The sequence below is a fragment of the Triticum aestivum genome, chromosome 1A, assembly GCF_018294505.1.
Source record: "Triticum aestivum cultivar Chinese Spring chromosome 1A, IWGSC CS RefSeq v2.1, whole genome shotgun sequence".
NCBI lineage: Eukaryota > Viridiplantae > Streptophyta > Magnoliopsida > Poales > Poaceae > Triticum > Triticum aestivum.
Window position 1 is genome coordinate 411,012,366 of NC_057794.1, and position 17,775 is coordinate 411,030,140.

Sequence of the window (17,775 nt, forward strand, 5' to 3'; positions counted from 1 at the left end):
ATGCTTAGAGTTGTGTCAGGTCTAGTTCATCTGGGTGATGGGCTAGAGTGAAATGATTATGTCGGTAATGTGAGGGATGTGTTGAACATGATTTGGTAAAGGTATCGATGAGAGGCCATGTAGGAGTACATGGTGGGTTGTTTCATTGAGCCGTCCCTAAGAACTGAGATCTGTATGTGTGATTTAAGAATCAGTTACTACCATGCATTGGGATGCTCAGTTGACCCTCTCGGCTTCTTAACCACCCTAGTACTCTGTCCAGGAGTTGCAACTAGTTTCTGGTGTTTGTAGGTTTTGTGTTGGTGGCCGTGCGTAGCGCTGACCCTAGGGGTGGGCTATGATGCGGTAGATACACCGTGGCACGGTGTACCGAGTCACCCGTTTGGTGTCTCGGGAACCCTGTTCACATTGTTCGGGGCCGTATGTGGAAACCTCAGCCGGACTCCCTGCGGATGGAACCTGAATAGGCAATAAACCTGGACTAGAGACTTGAGTGTTTAGGTAGGCTGTGGCCGACACCCTCGTTGGGCTTCCGCTTGAAGGTTGCCGAGTACATGTCGTGTAAACGACGGTAAGTGGTGAGAGCGTGTATGAAAAAGTACAGCCCTGCAGGGTTAACATCATCTATTCGAATAGCTGTGTCCACGATAAAGGACTACTTGGTTGCCTATACAGTTCATAGACGAGTTAATGGATACTACTAAAAGACTCAACATAAGTGTGAGTACCGAGGATGGCCCTCTCGTAGGATGACGAGGGAGGATCCTCGGTGGAGTATTGTGTTGGTGATTAGTGGACTCGTGTGCGAAAACTATTTTTTACAAGTGGTGTCTCATAGGATAGCTTAGCCAAGAGTCAAAGCTGGCTTGCTGTAATAACTCCACCACCTTCTTGAGAATGAGCATGTATAGTAGGATCTGTTGTAAGTCTTGCTGAGCACCTTTGTACTCATGTTGCTTTAATTACTGTTTTCAGACGACAACACCGCCCCCTCCGATGGGTTCTATGTAGACCTCGACGTCGATGAGTAACTTGCCACCCAGGTGGTGATTCTGGCCATGGAGGGCCCTATGTAGATAGACAGGCTTCGTCAAGCCTTCTTTCTTTCTAGTGTCTGTACTAGGACTTATTTGCTTCCACATGTGCTTGTATGCTTGTATGACTTGAGTGTCGGGTCATGTGACCCCTACCTGTATGAACATGTTATGTATGGCTCTCCGGAGCCTTTAAATGAAGTACTTGAGTTGTAGAGTTTTGTTGTGATGCCATGTTGTATTTACCCATGTCGAGCATATTGTGTGTATGATTGAAATGCTTGGTATGTCTGGGATCCGACAATCTAGTTGTTTATCCTTGGCAGCCTCTCTTATGGGGAAATGTAGTCTAGTGCCTCCACGAGCCATAGTAGTCCGCTACAGCCCGGTTCACCAGAGTCCTGCTAGCCCAGCACTACTGCTCAGGACACTTGACTGGCTGGCATGTGTTTCACTTTGTTCCTGTGTCTGTCCCTTCGGGGAAATTTCACGCGGTGACATCCGGTGTCTTGCCTAGCCTGCTACAGCCCGGGTTCCCGGAGTCCTGTTAGCCCAGTGCTACAGCCCGGATTCACACGCTGATGACCAACATGCTCGATGTGATTCATGTATGCCTGTCCCCATAGGTTAGTGCCGCTTTGGGTTCCCGACTAGCCATGTTGGCCCGGGTTCTCTGTCATATGGATGCTAGCGACACTATCATATACGTGATCCAAAAGGCGCAAACGGTCCCGGGCCATGGTAAGGCGACACCCGTGGGGATACCTTGCGTGAGGCCGCAAAGTGATATGAGGTGTTACCGGCTAGATCGATGTAACTTGGAATCGGGGTCCCGACAGCGTTGGCATCAGAGCCGGACTGCCTGTAGGTTCTTGAGCCAAACTGGTCGATGTCGAGTCTATAAATGCTTTAGTTATCTGTAGGGGAATTGATTGTGTGAGGGAACGTAAGGCTCTTTTACTCCTTTACCTTATTCCCTCTGATCTGAGTCATTCTCTTCTCATTCTACGTGGGTTAAGGACTAGGCTTTCTTCTCTCTATGAGGTTCACGCGTTACTAATCCGTAGTAACTTATAGGATTGTGGGTTCAAGCCTTAGTTCAGTTTCTACTACTTTTAGTATGTTTTCAGTTGAACCAGAACCTTGATATGATGTTGTTGAGTGGTTTTGCAAACTGTTGTGAATGTCTCAAATCTTTTTCTGAGCATTTACAGCCGTTATGCTGTCCGATTTCTCCTAGAAAATTATAATGCCTTTGCATTATTCTGTGCTTTCAGATGGCCACCCGTTCCCAGAACCAAGTGGTTCGTCTGACTCGGTGCCTCGATGTACCCGGTCACACAGCCGTTTTGGTCCGAGTGATGGTCGAGACAGGCTATCGATGGTATCCTGAGTATACCGTCGAGGAGCAGTTCTGAGACTTCAATCAGAGCCAGTACCTTTGTACCGTCAGGATATATCCCTCTTATCCTGGAGCCAGTGAACCCCTCCACTGCTCTTATGGACTTGGGGTCACTATCGAGATGTTCGTGCAGGACGCAGCTTACTCAATGATGACTATCATTTTGAGCCAGAACTGCCTTGCTCCAGAACACCGATTTTCGCTACATGCCAGCCTCACTCCCTGGGGCACAGGGGTACTATCAGGCTTTATACTATGACTCTACACATGAGGAGTCACTACTCCACACCACTGCCGAGATACTATAGGACAAGGACCGCGAAAATCGTGCCTTGCGAATGGAGCTTTTCAACTCTCGTTCTGATCACTGGGCCATTTTGACTCGGTTTGCACCTGCTGTGCAGGCGGGATACATGGACATGAGGGACATGTACCCTGTGCGGTCTGGGTTGCCAGATTGCATGGACTGGCGTGATGTAGGAGGCATCACCCCTCCTCGTGGTCCCCGACTGCCACTGTTTGTGGGACCAAGGCCACATCCAAGTTCCTATGGCCCCCAAGCTCCACAGGACCGTCTGTTCTCAGATGATCATGTTCCGCTTCCAGGTTTTGGTGGTGACTTTTATGAGGATTACTACGGAGCTGTCTGAGCTAGTAGTAGTTTCACTACTACTGTAATAGTTGTATTCTCCACAGTCCTGCGTGACCATGGGATACGACTTGGTGTGTATCACGCTCCGGAGGTGTAGAAAATAATGTATAGGAGCTTGGAATGCCTCCGATGAGATATAACACCCTTCGCCGTAGTTGTACTCTAGCTTGGGCTTGTACTAAACTATGTACATTGTGTATGACCGATGGTATATATATGGCAGTTTCTATATTACCATGCCATGCAATGAACATCTCAGCATTCCATGTTATCCATTACATTCTGCACTTCCTTGACAAGATTGTGCCATCCTTGTCTAAACCATTGTCTTGTTTTTCCTAGGATGGTCAACACCCGCAGCAACCCTGCTGCCCCAGGGCAGGGGGAAGCCAGTGCAGCTAGGGATGAGAATCTGCCTCACCCGCCTTCACTGGCCGAAGTTATGCTAGAGGCAGAAAGAAACAAGCGTGAGACTAACCGCTTGCTGGAGCGGATTGAGCAGAACACTGCATGTCATTAGCGAAACAACTTGGTGTCAATCAGTGACTTTATCAAGTTGTACCCACCAAAGTTTAATCATTCCGTCGAGCCCCTCGACGCGGATGATTGGCTTCGCAGCATCACCCATAAGCTACATTCTGCCAACGTAGCCGAAGCTGATAAGGTTACCTATGCTGCCTATCACCTCGAAGGCCCTGCTAGCCTTTGGTGGGAAAACTTTGAGGCTATGCGCCCGATCGGCCAAATCACTACTTGGGCTGAATTCAGTGAGGCTTTCCATGAGCATCACATCCCGAAAGGTCTCATGGATCGTAAGAGGGAAGAGTTCTGCAATTTCACCCAAGGCAGACTGACTGTGGATGCATACAGCCGCGAGTTTGGAAATTTAGCACGTTATGCTCCTGAAGAGGTATCCATCGACGCTAAGAACTAGGCAAGGTTCCGCAAGGGACATAGCCCTGAGCTTCGCCGCGATCTTCGTCTGCACGAGTGCACCTCCTTCCAAAAGCTGGTCAATAAGGCCATTAGTGCTGAGACAGGCCAGACTGACTATAACGCTTCACGCAAGCACTCCCGTGATTTTGATTCTTCATTCGGCTCTGGATCTCAAAAGTACCGGGTGTGGATTCCAAGCACAACGCTACCACCCAGGTACACCCCGAGGCCATCCTTTGAGGCGCCTCGCCCCAGCCAGTAGTTTGCACCGCTTAAGCCCTATGGTGGCCCCGTTGCTAATGCTGCTCCACGCCCCAATGTTGTGACATGTTTCAAGTGTGGAGAGCCGGGTCACTACAGTCGAGAGTGTCCCCAGAACAACAACCCCAACCAGTCTGGAAAGTCCGTTGGCCATGGTAATCCAGCGGGAAAGACATTCTACGCCAAGCCAGCCACCACTACACATGGCCATGTCAACTATGTCTCAGCTGAGGAGGCTCATGATGATCCTAACGTCGTCCTTGGTACGCTCCTTGTTAATTGTCATCCGGCATCTGTTCTTTTCGATACTAGAGCATCTCATTCATTCATATCTGAGAGCTATGCTCGATTGCATAACACGACATTCTGTGACATGCCCACTTCCATGGTAATTCAAACTCCGGGTTCCAAATGGCAAACTTCTAGAGTAAGCCATGGGAATGAAATTCTTGTCGATAGACTTGTCTTCCTTGCATCCTTAATAGCTCTCAAGTCCTCGGACATAAACATCATCTTGGGTATGGACTGGATGTCAGCTCATTATGCTAAGATTGATTGTGCCACTAGAACCGTTCAACTTACTCACCCATCGGGCAAGACAGTCAATGTCTTAACTCGAGTGCCCAAGCGCCAGCTTTACTCCATAAATGCCAACCCCCTTCCAGACCTTGAAGATATTCCGTTAGTCCGAGACTTCCCGGATGTCTTTCCAGAAGAACTGCCAGGTGTTCCACCTGACAGGGATGTCGAGTTCGTGATAGACCTTGTTCCAGGAACCGTCCCAATTTCTAGAAGACCCTATAAGATGGCACCCTTAGAACTAGCCGAGCTTAAGATTCAACTCGATGAGTCCTTGAAAAAGGGTTTCATCCGTCCTAGTTCTTATCCTTGGGCTTGCCCCGTCCTATTCATCAAGAAGAAGGATGGAACGGATCGGATGGTTGTATATTACCGACCTGTCAACTTGGTCACTATAAAGAACAAGTATCTGCTTCCCAAGATCAACGATCTGTATGACCAGCTCGCTGGATCCTCAGTCTTCTCCAAAATGGATTTGAGGTTGGGCTACCATCAAATCAAAATCAAGAACGGGAACATTCCTAAAAACGTCTTTTGTTACTCGTTATGGCCAATACGAGTACACCGTCATGTCCTTTGGTTTAACCAATGCCCCAGCCACCTTCTCTTGATTAATGAACTCGGTCTTCATGGAGCATTTGGATAAATTCGTTGTGGTATACCTCGATGATATACTCATCTACTCCAAGAGTGAGGAAGAACATGCCGAACATCTAAGGCTGGTATTGACGAAACTTCGAGAGCATCGCCTTTATGCCAAATTCTCCAAGTGTGAATTTTGGTTGCCAGAAGTGACCTATCTAGGCCATGTAATCTCTAGTAAGGGTATTGCTATCAATCCTGAGCGAGTTCAAGCCGTCCTTGATTGGACTCCACCTCAAACGGTCAAGAAAGTTCAGAGCTTCCTTGGCTTAGCGAGTTATTGTCGCCGCTTCGTCGAGAATTTCTCCAAGATTGCTAAACCTCTAATTGAACTCCTCAAGAAAGATAAAAAGTTCGAGTGGACCCCATAGTGCGAGTTCAGCTTTCAGGAGCTGAAAAGACGCCTGACATATGCTCCCGTACTAGTACCACCAGATTTCTCCAAGGACTTTATTATCTATTGCGACGCCTCGCGACAAGGACTAGGTTGCATACTCATGCAGGATCGTCAGGTAATTGCCTATGCTTCACGACAATTACACACACATGAGGAAAACTATCCCACACATGATCTAGAGCTTGCAGCTGTAGTCCATGCACTTAAAACTTGGCGACATTACCTTCTCGGTAATCGTTGCAAGATCTTCACTGATCACCAATGTTTGAAATATATCTTCACCCAATCGGATTTGAATCTCAGGCAAAGACGTTGGGTCGAGTTGATCTCAGATTATGACTTAGGAATAACTTACACCCCGGGAAAAGCCAATGTTATGGCTGATGCACTAAGTCGTAAATCCTATTGTAGCAACCAAATATTACAACAAGGTCAACCACTTCTCCATGAGGAATTTCGGAAGCTTAATCTTCACATTGTTCCTCTGGGATTCCTATCTACCTTGGTGGTGAAACCGACCCTTATGGATCAGATCATAACCGCCAAGCGGTATGACAAGGGAATATCTCGGATCAAGCAGAACATTGCTAGCGGAGCTGCTACGTGTTTCTCTATGAACGATCAAGGTGTTGTCTTCTTTGAGAACCGCCTGGTGGTTCCCAAGAAACAACAACTACGGCAACTGATCCTTAAGGAAGCTCATGAATCCCCTCTCACCATTCATCCCGGTAGTACTAAGATGTATCAAGACCTACGCCAGAGGTTTTGATGGACTAGGATGAAGAGAGAAATTGCTCAATACATTGCTAGTTGTGACGTCTGTCATCGTGTTAAAGCAGAGCATCAATGGCCTGCGGGCACCCTTCAACCTTTGGTTATTCCTGAATGGAAATGGGATAAAATCAGTATGGATTTCATTACTGGGTTTCCCAGGACCAAGAAAGGGAGTAATGCTATCTTCGTTGTTGTCGATCGTCTTTCGAAAGAAGCCCACTTCCTACCTGTTCGTGAGAGTATAACCGCTAGCCAGCTAGCTGACTTGTACATCTCCCAAATAGTGTCTTTTCATGGTGTCCCATTGGAAATTAACTCAGACCATGGGAGCCTCTTTACCTCTCGATTTTGGGAAAGTTTCGAAAATGCTATGGGAACTCGTCTCTCTTTTAGCACCGCCTTCCACCCCCAATCAAGTGGTCAAGTAGAGCAAGTAATGTCAGGACCCCGATCCGAAGTCACACCGATCTAGCATGTAACACTTCATATCACTTTGCGGCCTCACGCATAGTATTCCCACGGGTGTCGCCTTACCATGGCCCAGGATCGTATGCGCCTTTTGGCTCACGTATATGATAGTGTCGCTAGCATCCATATGACAGAGAACCCGGGCCGACATGGCTAGTCGTGAACCCAAAGTAGCACCAACCTATGGGGACAGGCATACATGAATCACATCGAGCATGTCGGTCAGCAGCGTGTGAATCCGGGCTGTAGCACTGGACTAACAGGACTCCGGGAACCCGGGCTATAGCAGGCTAGGCAGGACTCCGGATGTCACCGCTTGACATTCCCTGAAGGGACAGACATAGGAATGAAGTGAAACACATGCCGGCCAGTCAAGTGTCCTGAGCAGTAGTGCTGGGCTAGCAGGACTCCGGTGAACCGGGCTGTAGCGGACTACTATGGCTCATGGAAGCACTAGACTACATTTCCCCATAAGAGAGGCTGCCAAGGATAAACAACTAGATTGTCGGATCCCAAACATACCAAGCATTTCAATCATACATACAATATGCTCGATATGTGTAAATACAACATGGCATCACAACATAACTCTACGACTCAAGTATTTATTCATTAGGCTCCGAGGAGCGAGATATTACAAACATGGGTCTCATGACCCAACAATCATAGCATACAAATTATAGCACATGCGGAAGCTTAACATGTCTGAGTACATACATCTACAAATGAAAAAGGCTAAGAAGCATGACTATCTACCAGATCCTACTGAGGGCACAAGATCGTAGCTTAGGTATCAAGCTAAACGTCGAAGTCCACGCGAAACTACTAGCGAGACTGAAGTCTCTCTGCAAAACATAAATTAAGCAAACATGAGTATAAAAGTACTCAGCAAGACTTACATCAGAACTAGCTACATATGCATCGGTATCAACAAAGGGGGGGTGGCGGAGTTTAACTGCAGCAAGCCAGCTTTGACTCAATGGCTAACCTGAACTACGACTGCAAGCAACTCTTTTGAGGTGGCGCACACGAGTCCACATATTCACCATATCAATACACCACCATGGATCCGCTCCCGTCTCCCTACGAGAACGCCATCCATAGCACTCACGTTTATCTTCCGCATTTTAGAGTATCCACTTTCACTTGTCTATGAACTATGTAAGGGGTCCAAGTTTCCATATCCGAGGAATCCGGCTATTCGAATAGATAATGATAACCCTGCAGGGGTGTACTTCTTCACACACGCTCCCACCACTTACCGTCGTTTACACGACATGTACTCGGTAACCTTCAAGCGGAAGCCCAATGAGGGTGTCGGCCACGGCCTACCTAAACACTCAAGTCTCTAGTCCAGGTTTATCACCTATCCAGGTTCCATCCGCAGGGAGTCCGGCCGAGGTTTCCACATACGGCCCCGAATGATGTGAACAGGGTTCCTGAGACACCAAACGGGCGCCCGGTACACCGTGCCACGGTGTATCTACCGCATCATAGCCCACCCCTAGGGTCAGCGGTACGCACGGCCGCCAACACATAACCTACAAACACCAGAAATTAGTTGCAACTCCTGGATAGAGTACTAGGGTGATTAACAAGCCGAGAGGGTCAATTAAGGATCCCAATGAGTGGTAGTAGCTATTCATGGATCACAGACACAGAACTCGGTTCCTGAGGATGGTTTCAATGAGACAACCCACCATGTACTCCTACATGGCCTCTCACGCTACCTTTACCAAAACGTGTTCACACACTTAGCTCACACACAGTAGGACATGTTCACACACCTCCGATTCATTCCCGATGAATCAGACCTGACACAACTCTATGCAATAGCAGGCATGACAAACAAGCATGAATGAGTAGGCACATCAGGGCTCAAACAACTCCTACTCATGCTAGTGGGTTTCATCTATTTACTATGGCAATGACAGGTCATGCAGAGGATAAGGGGTTCAACTACCGCAACAAGTAACAGATGAATCGTTGTTGTCCTAATGCAGTAAAAGAGAGCAGGAGCGAGAGAGTGGGATTGTATCGGAATGAACAAGGGGGTTGTGCTTGCCTGGCACTTCTGAAGATATCATTGGGTCTTCATCAGTGTCAACGATCACAGCGCCGATACAACGTCTATCGAGAGGGGACAACCACTGGCAATAGAGAAGGAACACAATCAATGCAATGCACAACATGATGCATGACAATGACATGGCAATATGTTGTTGATTGAGCTAATGCAACTAGCAACACAATTAAATGAAGTTGGTTTGAACCCAAAGTTCAAATTCAAACTCCACATGTGGTTATTTAAATACCATTCATTTGATTTGTCTTAAACTGTAGCCTTAGGTTGTTCTAACATGCATGAAAATGGCAGAGATGGATAGATTGGATTTTTCAGATAATTTTTCATATATAATTTATTTCATTCTGAGCTACGGTTGAATTTCTATGATTTTTAGAAGTTTATACTATTTTCTGGATTTCCTTGTTATTAATAAATCTATAAAATGTAATACTGCATCAGGATTAGGTCATGCCGATGTCAGCAGGTCAATAGGCCCGGTCCAGGTCAAACCTGACCTGTGGGACCCGCGTGTCAGTGTCACATCTAACTAACAGTGCCGGTTAGTGCTAAGTAGGTGATTAACTTAACTAATCTAGGGCTAGGCCCACATGTCTTTGGCTCATCTAGTTAATTAACACTAATTACCTAATACTAATTAAACAAGGCCTGGGCCCACACGTCAGGACACCGGGGAGGTCAAACAGGGGTCAAACTTGCCGGCGTTGAGTCGCCGGCGAGGCTGAGACGGCGGAGGGGCTCGGATTTGGCCCTCCAGCGACCAAACTAGCGGCCGAGACCACCTACAGAGAGCTGGCACTCTCGTGCATCCATTGGAGCAAGCGAGAGAGGCTGCGGTGGAGTGAGCTCGCCGGAGTCAAGCTCGTGGCGGCGGCCGGGGCTCGGGCAACGACAGGTTCGGCGCTACGGTGCAAGGCAGGAGGATCTGGGGGTGGCTACGGTTGCGCGAAGACATACCGAGCACGGTGGTGTGCTCGGTTGCGGCCCTAGGTGACGGTGGCCACTGCGGCGACATGGCTGGGTGGCGGTGAGCTCCAGGCACAGCGGCGCTAGTGCTAGGGAATGTGCGAGGCGACGGGGAAAGGGGCGAACGGAAGAGCAGCTCACTGAGGACTCGCAGAGAAGCCCAGCGGGGTCGGGGAAGCGTCGGAGGCGGCGAATCGAAGGGCGGTGATCGTCGGGGCAGAGGACGACGATGGCGTCGACGACGACGTTCCAGGGCGTCCGGCATCATGTGGCTCGGCGGAGAGGACCGGGGCGTCACGGCGGAGCTCGGGGGCGCGTCGGAGAGGCTCGGAGATGACTGTGGCCATGGGGGAGCTCGTCGGTGGCGACGGCTGTGTTCGGTCGCGCTCGTGGAAGGGACTAGAGGGTGAAGGGGAGAGTAGAGAGTGAGGGGATTCCAGGGGGGTGTGGCGTCGTCTGGGGTCGTCCAGGGCATCGGCAGAAGCAGGAGGTGGCCGGCGTGCGACGGGCACACGCCCTCTGCCTACTGGCAGAGGTGGAAGAAGACCTCGGCGCCCCTGGTGGGCTGGGCCCATTCTCTCCTGGGCATGCTTAGCAGGTGAGATTCTCTCTCTCTCTCTCTCTCTCTCTATCTATCTCTTATTTTCTGTTATGTTTTCTATTTTCTGTTTGTTTGTTTTGATTTAGCAGGGGTACTAAACAATTTTAGTTGCTTCTGTAAATTATTGTATGGACTAGAGATATTATTCTAGATCCCCACAATAATTTCCAAAATTATTGGGCATGTATTTCTTTTATAACAGAAATAAAGCCAATTCAAATACATTATGATTTAATTCAAATGCCCAAAATAAATATTTCGGTGACTCCAAAAATATTGGTTTGAATTTTCCCTCCTACCAATATTTTCTCAGAGTAACAGGAACATTTCCTTGGACTCATTTGATGAGAATTAAATGTTGATTATTTTTGAACTGGTTTCTGAGGGTTTAAACAAACCTCAGTTCAACTTTCAGAAATTTTGGCCATGATGCATGAGTGCAGATACAACTATTCCACTCAGGTATTCTAGGGATGTGACAAGCAAATCAAATTCTGGAGGATATGCTCCGAGCTTCTGTCATCTCTTTCGGTATGGAATGGGAGAAATGCCTTCCATTCGTGGAGTTCGCTTATAACAATAGATATCAAGCTAGCTTGGGCAAAGCTCCTTTCGAAGTTCTTATGGACGAAAATGTCGAACACCTCTTAACTGGTCAGAAACCGGGGAAAGACAACTCTTTGGCCCGGATATGATTCAGGAAGCAGAAGAGCAGGTTCGCGTTATTCGTGAGAAATTGAAAACAGCCCAATCTAAGAGCCAATATGACAGCAAACATAAGCTCATGACTTATGAATTCGGCGAGAAGGCTTACCTTCGGGTTACTCCTTTAAACAGAACCCATCGTTTTGGTATCAAAGGAAAATTGGCTCCTCGTTACATTGGACCCTTTAGAATTCTTGCCAAACGAGGAGAAGTTGCCTACCAGTTGGAACTACCTCCGCATCTTTCCAGAGTTCACGATGTCTTCCATGTTTCTCAACTCAGGCGTTGCTTCGTGGATCCTATCCATGGAGTGGACCACGAAACGCTTGACCTCCAAGATAATCTCACATATCGGGAATATCCCGTTCGTATCCTTGATCAAGCCGAGTGTACCACTCGACGCCATAACATCAAGTTTCTCAACGTTCAATGGTCACACCATTCTGAGAAAGAAGCCACTTGGGAAAGGGAGGATCGTCTTCGACTTGAGTACCCCACCTTCTTCCCAACGGATCCTAAATCTCGGGACGAGATTCTTTTGAGTGGGGGTGAGTTGTCACACCCTAGCTAGTTCATGCATTAGAGTGATGCATCATGTCTTCTTTTCCAGAAAACTGAAATGGGGATGACAGAACCCCCAGCCCCCCTGGAAACAACTAGGGTTTACTAAAATCTTTTTCAATGAACCTGAAATGCCCTTCTAAAAAGTCCACCCATTTTGTTTTGGGGTTAGAACCTCAGACAAAATGGGTTCACATTTTTCCAGGACACCTAAGGTCATTGGATTAAATCAATACTATTTGCACTTGGGCAATTTAAATACTATAAATATTTTAAAATGCCCAAATAATCCTGAAAGTATTTTTAGGCTGTTGAGAATATTCCCAAATGTGCCTCTGAATATTTTTAGGTTTTTCTAAAATGGAATAGTATTTTTACTATTTCAAAACACAGAACAGGAATAAATAAAAGGAAAAACAGAAAGCAGAGAGAGTAGAGGCTTACCTGGCGCCCACCTAGCAGGCCCACCTGCCGGCCCAGCCCAGCCACCGCTCCAATGAGCTGGTTGGCTTGGCCAGGCAGGCAGGCAGGTGCTCGACGCCGGCACCAGCGCGCGCCACGCAGCTGCGCGCCGCCCTGCTTCCTCCCCTCGTCGTTCTGCTGCCCTGGTTCGGTCACCCACTTCTCCCCCGAGCTCGCAGACATGCCTCCTCCTCCACAGCTCCTCTCCCTCACTCTCCCACACCATGGCCGACGCTGCCGCGCCCGTGCCACCGTGATAACCGTGTCCGTCATCGTCCCCGTGCCTGTTCGCTCCGCCGTCGTCGACTACGTCGAGCAAGCCGAGCCCCGAGCGCTCGCCCATTCTGGAGTCACCCCTGACCCTGTCTCCCCCAACTCCGGCCGCCGAGATCGCCATCGTTGCCCCGCTCAGCTCTGGCCTTCCCTGAGCCCGCTTCGATGCTTGCTACAACCGCCATGAGCTCAGCTCCGTCCTTCCCCTCTCTGTTAACTCTCTCCTACACTGTATGCACCGCACCACAATCACCCGCACCCGCCGCCGTTGAGCTCGTCGCCGACGTGACTCCGGCCACCCACTGGCCACACCACTGTGACCAACGCACTCACCGCACTCGTGCCCCGTAGCCTCGGGTTCGACCTCACCCGAGCTTCGGCAGCCGCACAGCTCATCGCCGGCGACATTTCCGGCCACCCTGAGCTCCACCTCTGCCACCAAACGACGCAGCTTGCTCCCAGCTATGCGTAGATGCTCTCCGCCGCCCATTTGGTCGCCGGAGCATGAAACCCGCACTGCTCTGCCGCATCTTGCCTCGCCGGCGACTAAACGCCGGCGAGTTTGACCCTGTTTGACCCTGGTTGACCCCATGTGGTCCCAGGTTGACTCCCCCCTGAGTCTATGACAAGTGGGACCGCCCTGCTAATTAACTTAGATTAGCACTAACTAAATTTAGTTAGTTAATTAACTATTGACACGCGGGTCCCACTGGTCAGGTTTGACCTGGACCAGCTCCGTTGACCACTGACATCACCTTGATGCAATGCTGACGCAATAATTCAATTACTGGAATTATTCTTATACAGGAAATTCCAGAAAATATTAGAAACTTCAAAAATGCATAACTTTTAATCTATAACTCCAATTGCAAAGAGTTATATATGAAATTTGATCGGAAAAATTCAATATTTCCATATGTAATGGTTTCATGCATGACAAAACACTTTAACCTTGCTGTTTAGGTGAAACAAGGTAATGTACTTATATGGCTTAAGAACATAAGCTTCCATTTGATTCCTTGATTCAAATAGACTCAAACCAGCTTGTTTCAAATTGCATTAGGAAGGACACCTCATATTGCCATGTCATAGCATGCATCATATTGTTGCATATTGCCATGTGATGATTGTGTTCTGTGGTGTCTTTCGTGGTAGGTTCTGCCTCCAAGGATATTTCCGAGTATCCAACTAAAGGGCAGTACCCTACTACTACTCCATCAGGCAAGCAGCCCCATTGATCATATCGATACAATCCCATGTTCTTGCTCCTGCTCTCATTTACTGCATTAACACAACATCATTTCAAACTACTGTGTGCTGCGGTAGTTCAACCCTTATCATCTGCATGACCTGTCATTGCCACAGTAACTAGATGAAACCCACTAGCATGTGTAGGAGTTGATTGAGCCATGTATGTGTTTCCTACCTTGCTATGCCTGCTATTCTTAGAGTTGTGTCAGGTCTGGTTCATCTGGGTGATGGGCTAGAGTGAAATGATTACGTCAGTAATGTGAGGGATGTGTTGAACATGATTTGGTAAAGGTACCGATGAGAGGCCATGTAGGAGTACATGGTGGGTTGTTTCATTGAGGTCGTCCCTAAGAACTGAGATATGTATGTGTGATTTAAGAATCAGTTACTACCATGCATTGGGATCCTTAATTGACCCTCTCAGCTTCTTAACCACCCTAGTACTCTGTCCAGGAGTTGCAACTAGTTTCTAGTGTTTGTAGGATATGTGTTGGCGGCCGTGCGTAGCGCTGACCCTAGGGGTGGGCTATGATGCGGTAGATACACCATGGCACGGTGTACCGAGTCACCCGTTTGGTGTCTCGGGAACCCTGTTCACATCGTTCGGGGCCTTATGTGGAAACCTCGGCCGGACTCCCTGCAGATCTAACCTGAATAGGCGATAAACCTGGACTAGAGACTTGAGTGTTTAGGTAGGCCATGGCCGACACCCTCGTTGGGCTTCCGCTTGAAGGTTGCCGAGTACATGTCGTGTAAATGACGGTAAGTGGTGAGAGCGTGTATGAAGAAGTACACCCCTGCAAGGTTAACATCATCTATTCGAATAGCCGCGTCCACGGTAAAGGAATACTTGGTTGCCTATACAGTTCATAGACAAGTTAATGGATACTACTAAAGGACTCAAGATAAGTGTGAGTACCGAGGATGTGTCACGACCGGGTTTTCCGGGTAATAAATTTCCAGAAAAGACCGTCGTGCTCATCAGCCCCAGGATTACTGTTAGCTGAGGCTCCAACTTGATACAGAAATTCCAAGCAACATACAAAATATGCAGTACAAGACCATTCTGGCCTGTGAGTACAACAAATGGTTTCTAGTGGTTGATGGCAGAAGTGGTTTGTGGATCATCAGTGTCTATGGGACTCCAATTCCCACAGGAACAGCTGACCAGGTTAACTCCTATCTTCGCGAGGCTGCTATCTCCATTGCTTAGGTTCCGGGGCTGTCATCGCGTCACTCCTCTCCGTGCAAGAAAATCTGGCCAAGACAATAGCCAGGGACAAGCAAGTGAGTACTTTGAATGTACTCGCAAACATTATGAACACAGGTATAATATAACCATGATATGCTGAAAATATTTTATGCTCACGACGTCAGTCACAATAGATGAATGAAACTCTGATGCGTGCAAGCAAGTTATTTCTAAAACTGCAATAACATGGTAGTATAAAAACTTATGAAACAAATAACAAGTAATGCCACAGTCGGGCATCTGAGCGACGCCACATAAAGGGCTTTAAAAGAAATGCCACAGTCGGGCGTCTGAGCGACGCCACATAAAGGGCTTTAAAAGAAATGCCACAGTCGGGCGTCTGAGCGACGCCACATAAAGGGCTTTAAAAGAAATGCCACAGTCGGGCGTCTGAGCGACGCCACATAAAGGGCTTTAAAAGAAATACCACAGTCGGGCGTCTGAGCGACGCCACATAAAGGGCTTTAAAAGAAATACCACAGTCGAGCGTCTGAGCGACGCCACATAAAGGGCTTTTAAAAGAAATAATCATAATAAATATCCCGGAGGTAGAACCATCCCAGAGATATTCGGTAATAATAATATCACGGGTTAGTCAACAATAATAATAATCATAGATATCACAAGTCACGAGTAGTAATTCCATTTTCTGGTTAACAGTTTCACCTCCGAAGACCGACACAAAGACTGATACTTGACCCATCCCAGACTGTAATCCTTAACCATGGACACGGCTATTCGAATAGGTTTATTCTCTGCAGAGGGTGTACTCTTTACCCACGAGTAACGGATTTCTTTAGTCCATCAGGACTAATTCCATCTACGGTCTTTTTGTTGAAAACACACCTAACTTGCACACACCAGCTTATCACACACGTGCCTGGAATCACCCACGACACCTGTTAAGCAAACTCTAAGTGGGGAGGCTACAACCTCGCGTAGCATGGGATCAAATTTGTATCGCGCGCTCTAAGGGGTGGCCTCCCCTCTCGGTCCCAACCGGAAACACCCATGCCCCCGGACCAGGTGGCCTGCCTACCAGCTACAACCGGTATCTTCCACCATGGCCTCTCTGTACGGTGTGTGCTAGCAAGAGGTTGACAACTTACTGAACCGTACTCTACTTGCTGTAGAGACGAGTGGTAGTACGAAACAAGTATGGGGGTTACTGGAACAAGACTCGATCTACGGTCGACTCAGGAGGTTTAAGTATTCCCTGCATGATTAGTATAACGAATATATTTCATCAAACAGAGTCACCACTCATATCACCTTACCATGCTATACCAGACAGAACCGTCCCGACGGAGACCGGCGACAAAATCATACCAACCCAAGGCAGAGGTCTTCCCGGTTTCCTGCCGGTATGCATGTAAGGCACATGAGGATGATTATCATCACAAGTGTGTTCATTTCCAACAGCATGGAAATCAATAACATGTACCCATGCATATGATCACATCACATGAAATAACAAGTCCTTCGAAATGCGGTGGTGTTATAAATGCATCAACGATCACACCAAAATATTATGCCGGGATTCAGAATGCTTGCCTTCAATGTGTGGAAAGGCAGGGTGCTATCCAAACTTTTGAAAGTTTTCTTCTCTTTCCCCAAAATCCTATTTGAAAATATATTTGAATTAACACACATTTCAAAAACAGAACAAAAAAGTTGTTTGAAATTTTTTCAAATAAATCTTAAAATAAACTAGACCAAATTTGAGGAAGGTAGGAAAAAGAATCAACTCATTTGGACTTATATTTAAAAAGTTATAGCCAGTCAAAGATTTGGTCAAATCTGTTATTTAAAATAAAACAGAAAAGAAAACGGTTCAGACGAGATTACGCTTTCGGTACAGAGGAGGCGTACTTTAGGCTTTACGCCTCCACTTATCCACGTGGACGGCGCAGGGTGTCACTGACAGTGGGTCCTATGTGGCCCACTAGTCAGGTTTGACTAGTCCGCCCCTCCTCCTTCTCCCTTTGTCCCGAGCGGAGGCGGGACTCCGACGACCAACGCCGGCAAGCGGCGGCTCCTCGCGGCCTCTGGAGGGCGGGGATGGATCCGCGGATCGAGGGCGATCCTCCAGGTAGTCGCTGGGTTGGTGGGGACGGCGTGAGCTGTCGGCGGCGAGCTCCTCGGCGGAGGGAAGCTACGGGGAAAAGTGGTTTCGGGGCGGCGGTGGTTCTCGATCGAAATGGAGTAGGGGAAAGTGTTCGGGGGAGGCAGAGAAGGCTTCTGGTGAAGAGATTGGAGAGGGGGAAGCTCTGGTTGCGCCGAACGGAGCCGGGAGGCGGCGGTGGCCGAACTGACCGGAGAGGTTGACGAAGACCTGCTCCCCTCCAATTGGTGGCGATGGGGGTGCTAGTGAGACGGCGTGAGGCTACCTCAGGGCTCGGAGACGCTCGGGGCTTCCTTAAATAGGCGATGGAGGTCGGTTCCGCGGCGGCCGGATAAGCTCTCCGGCGAA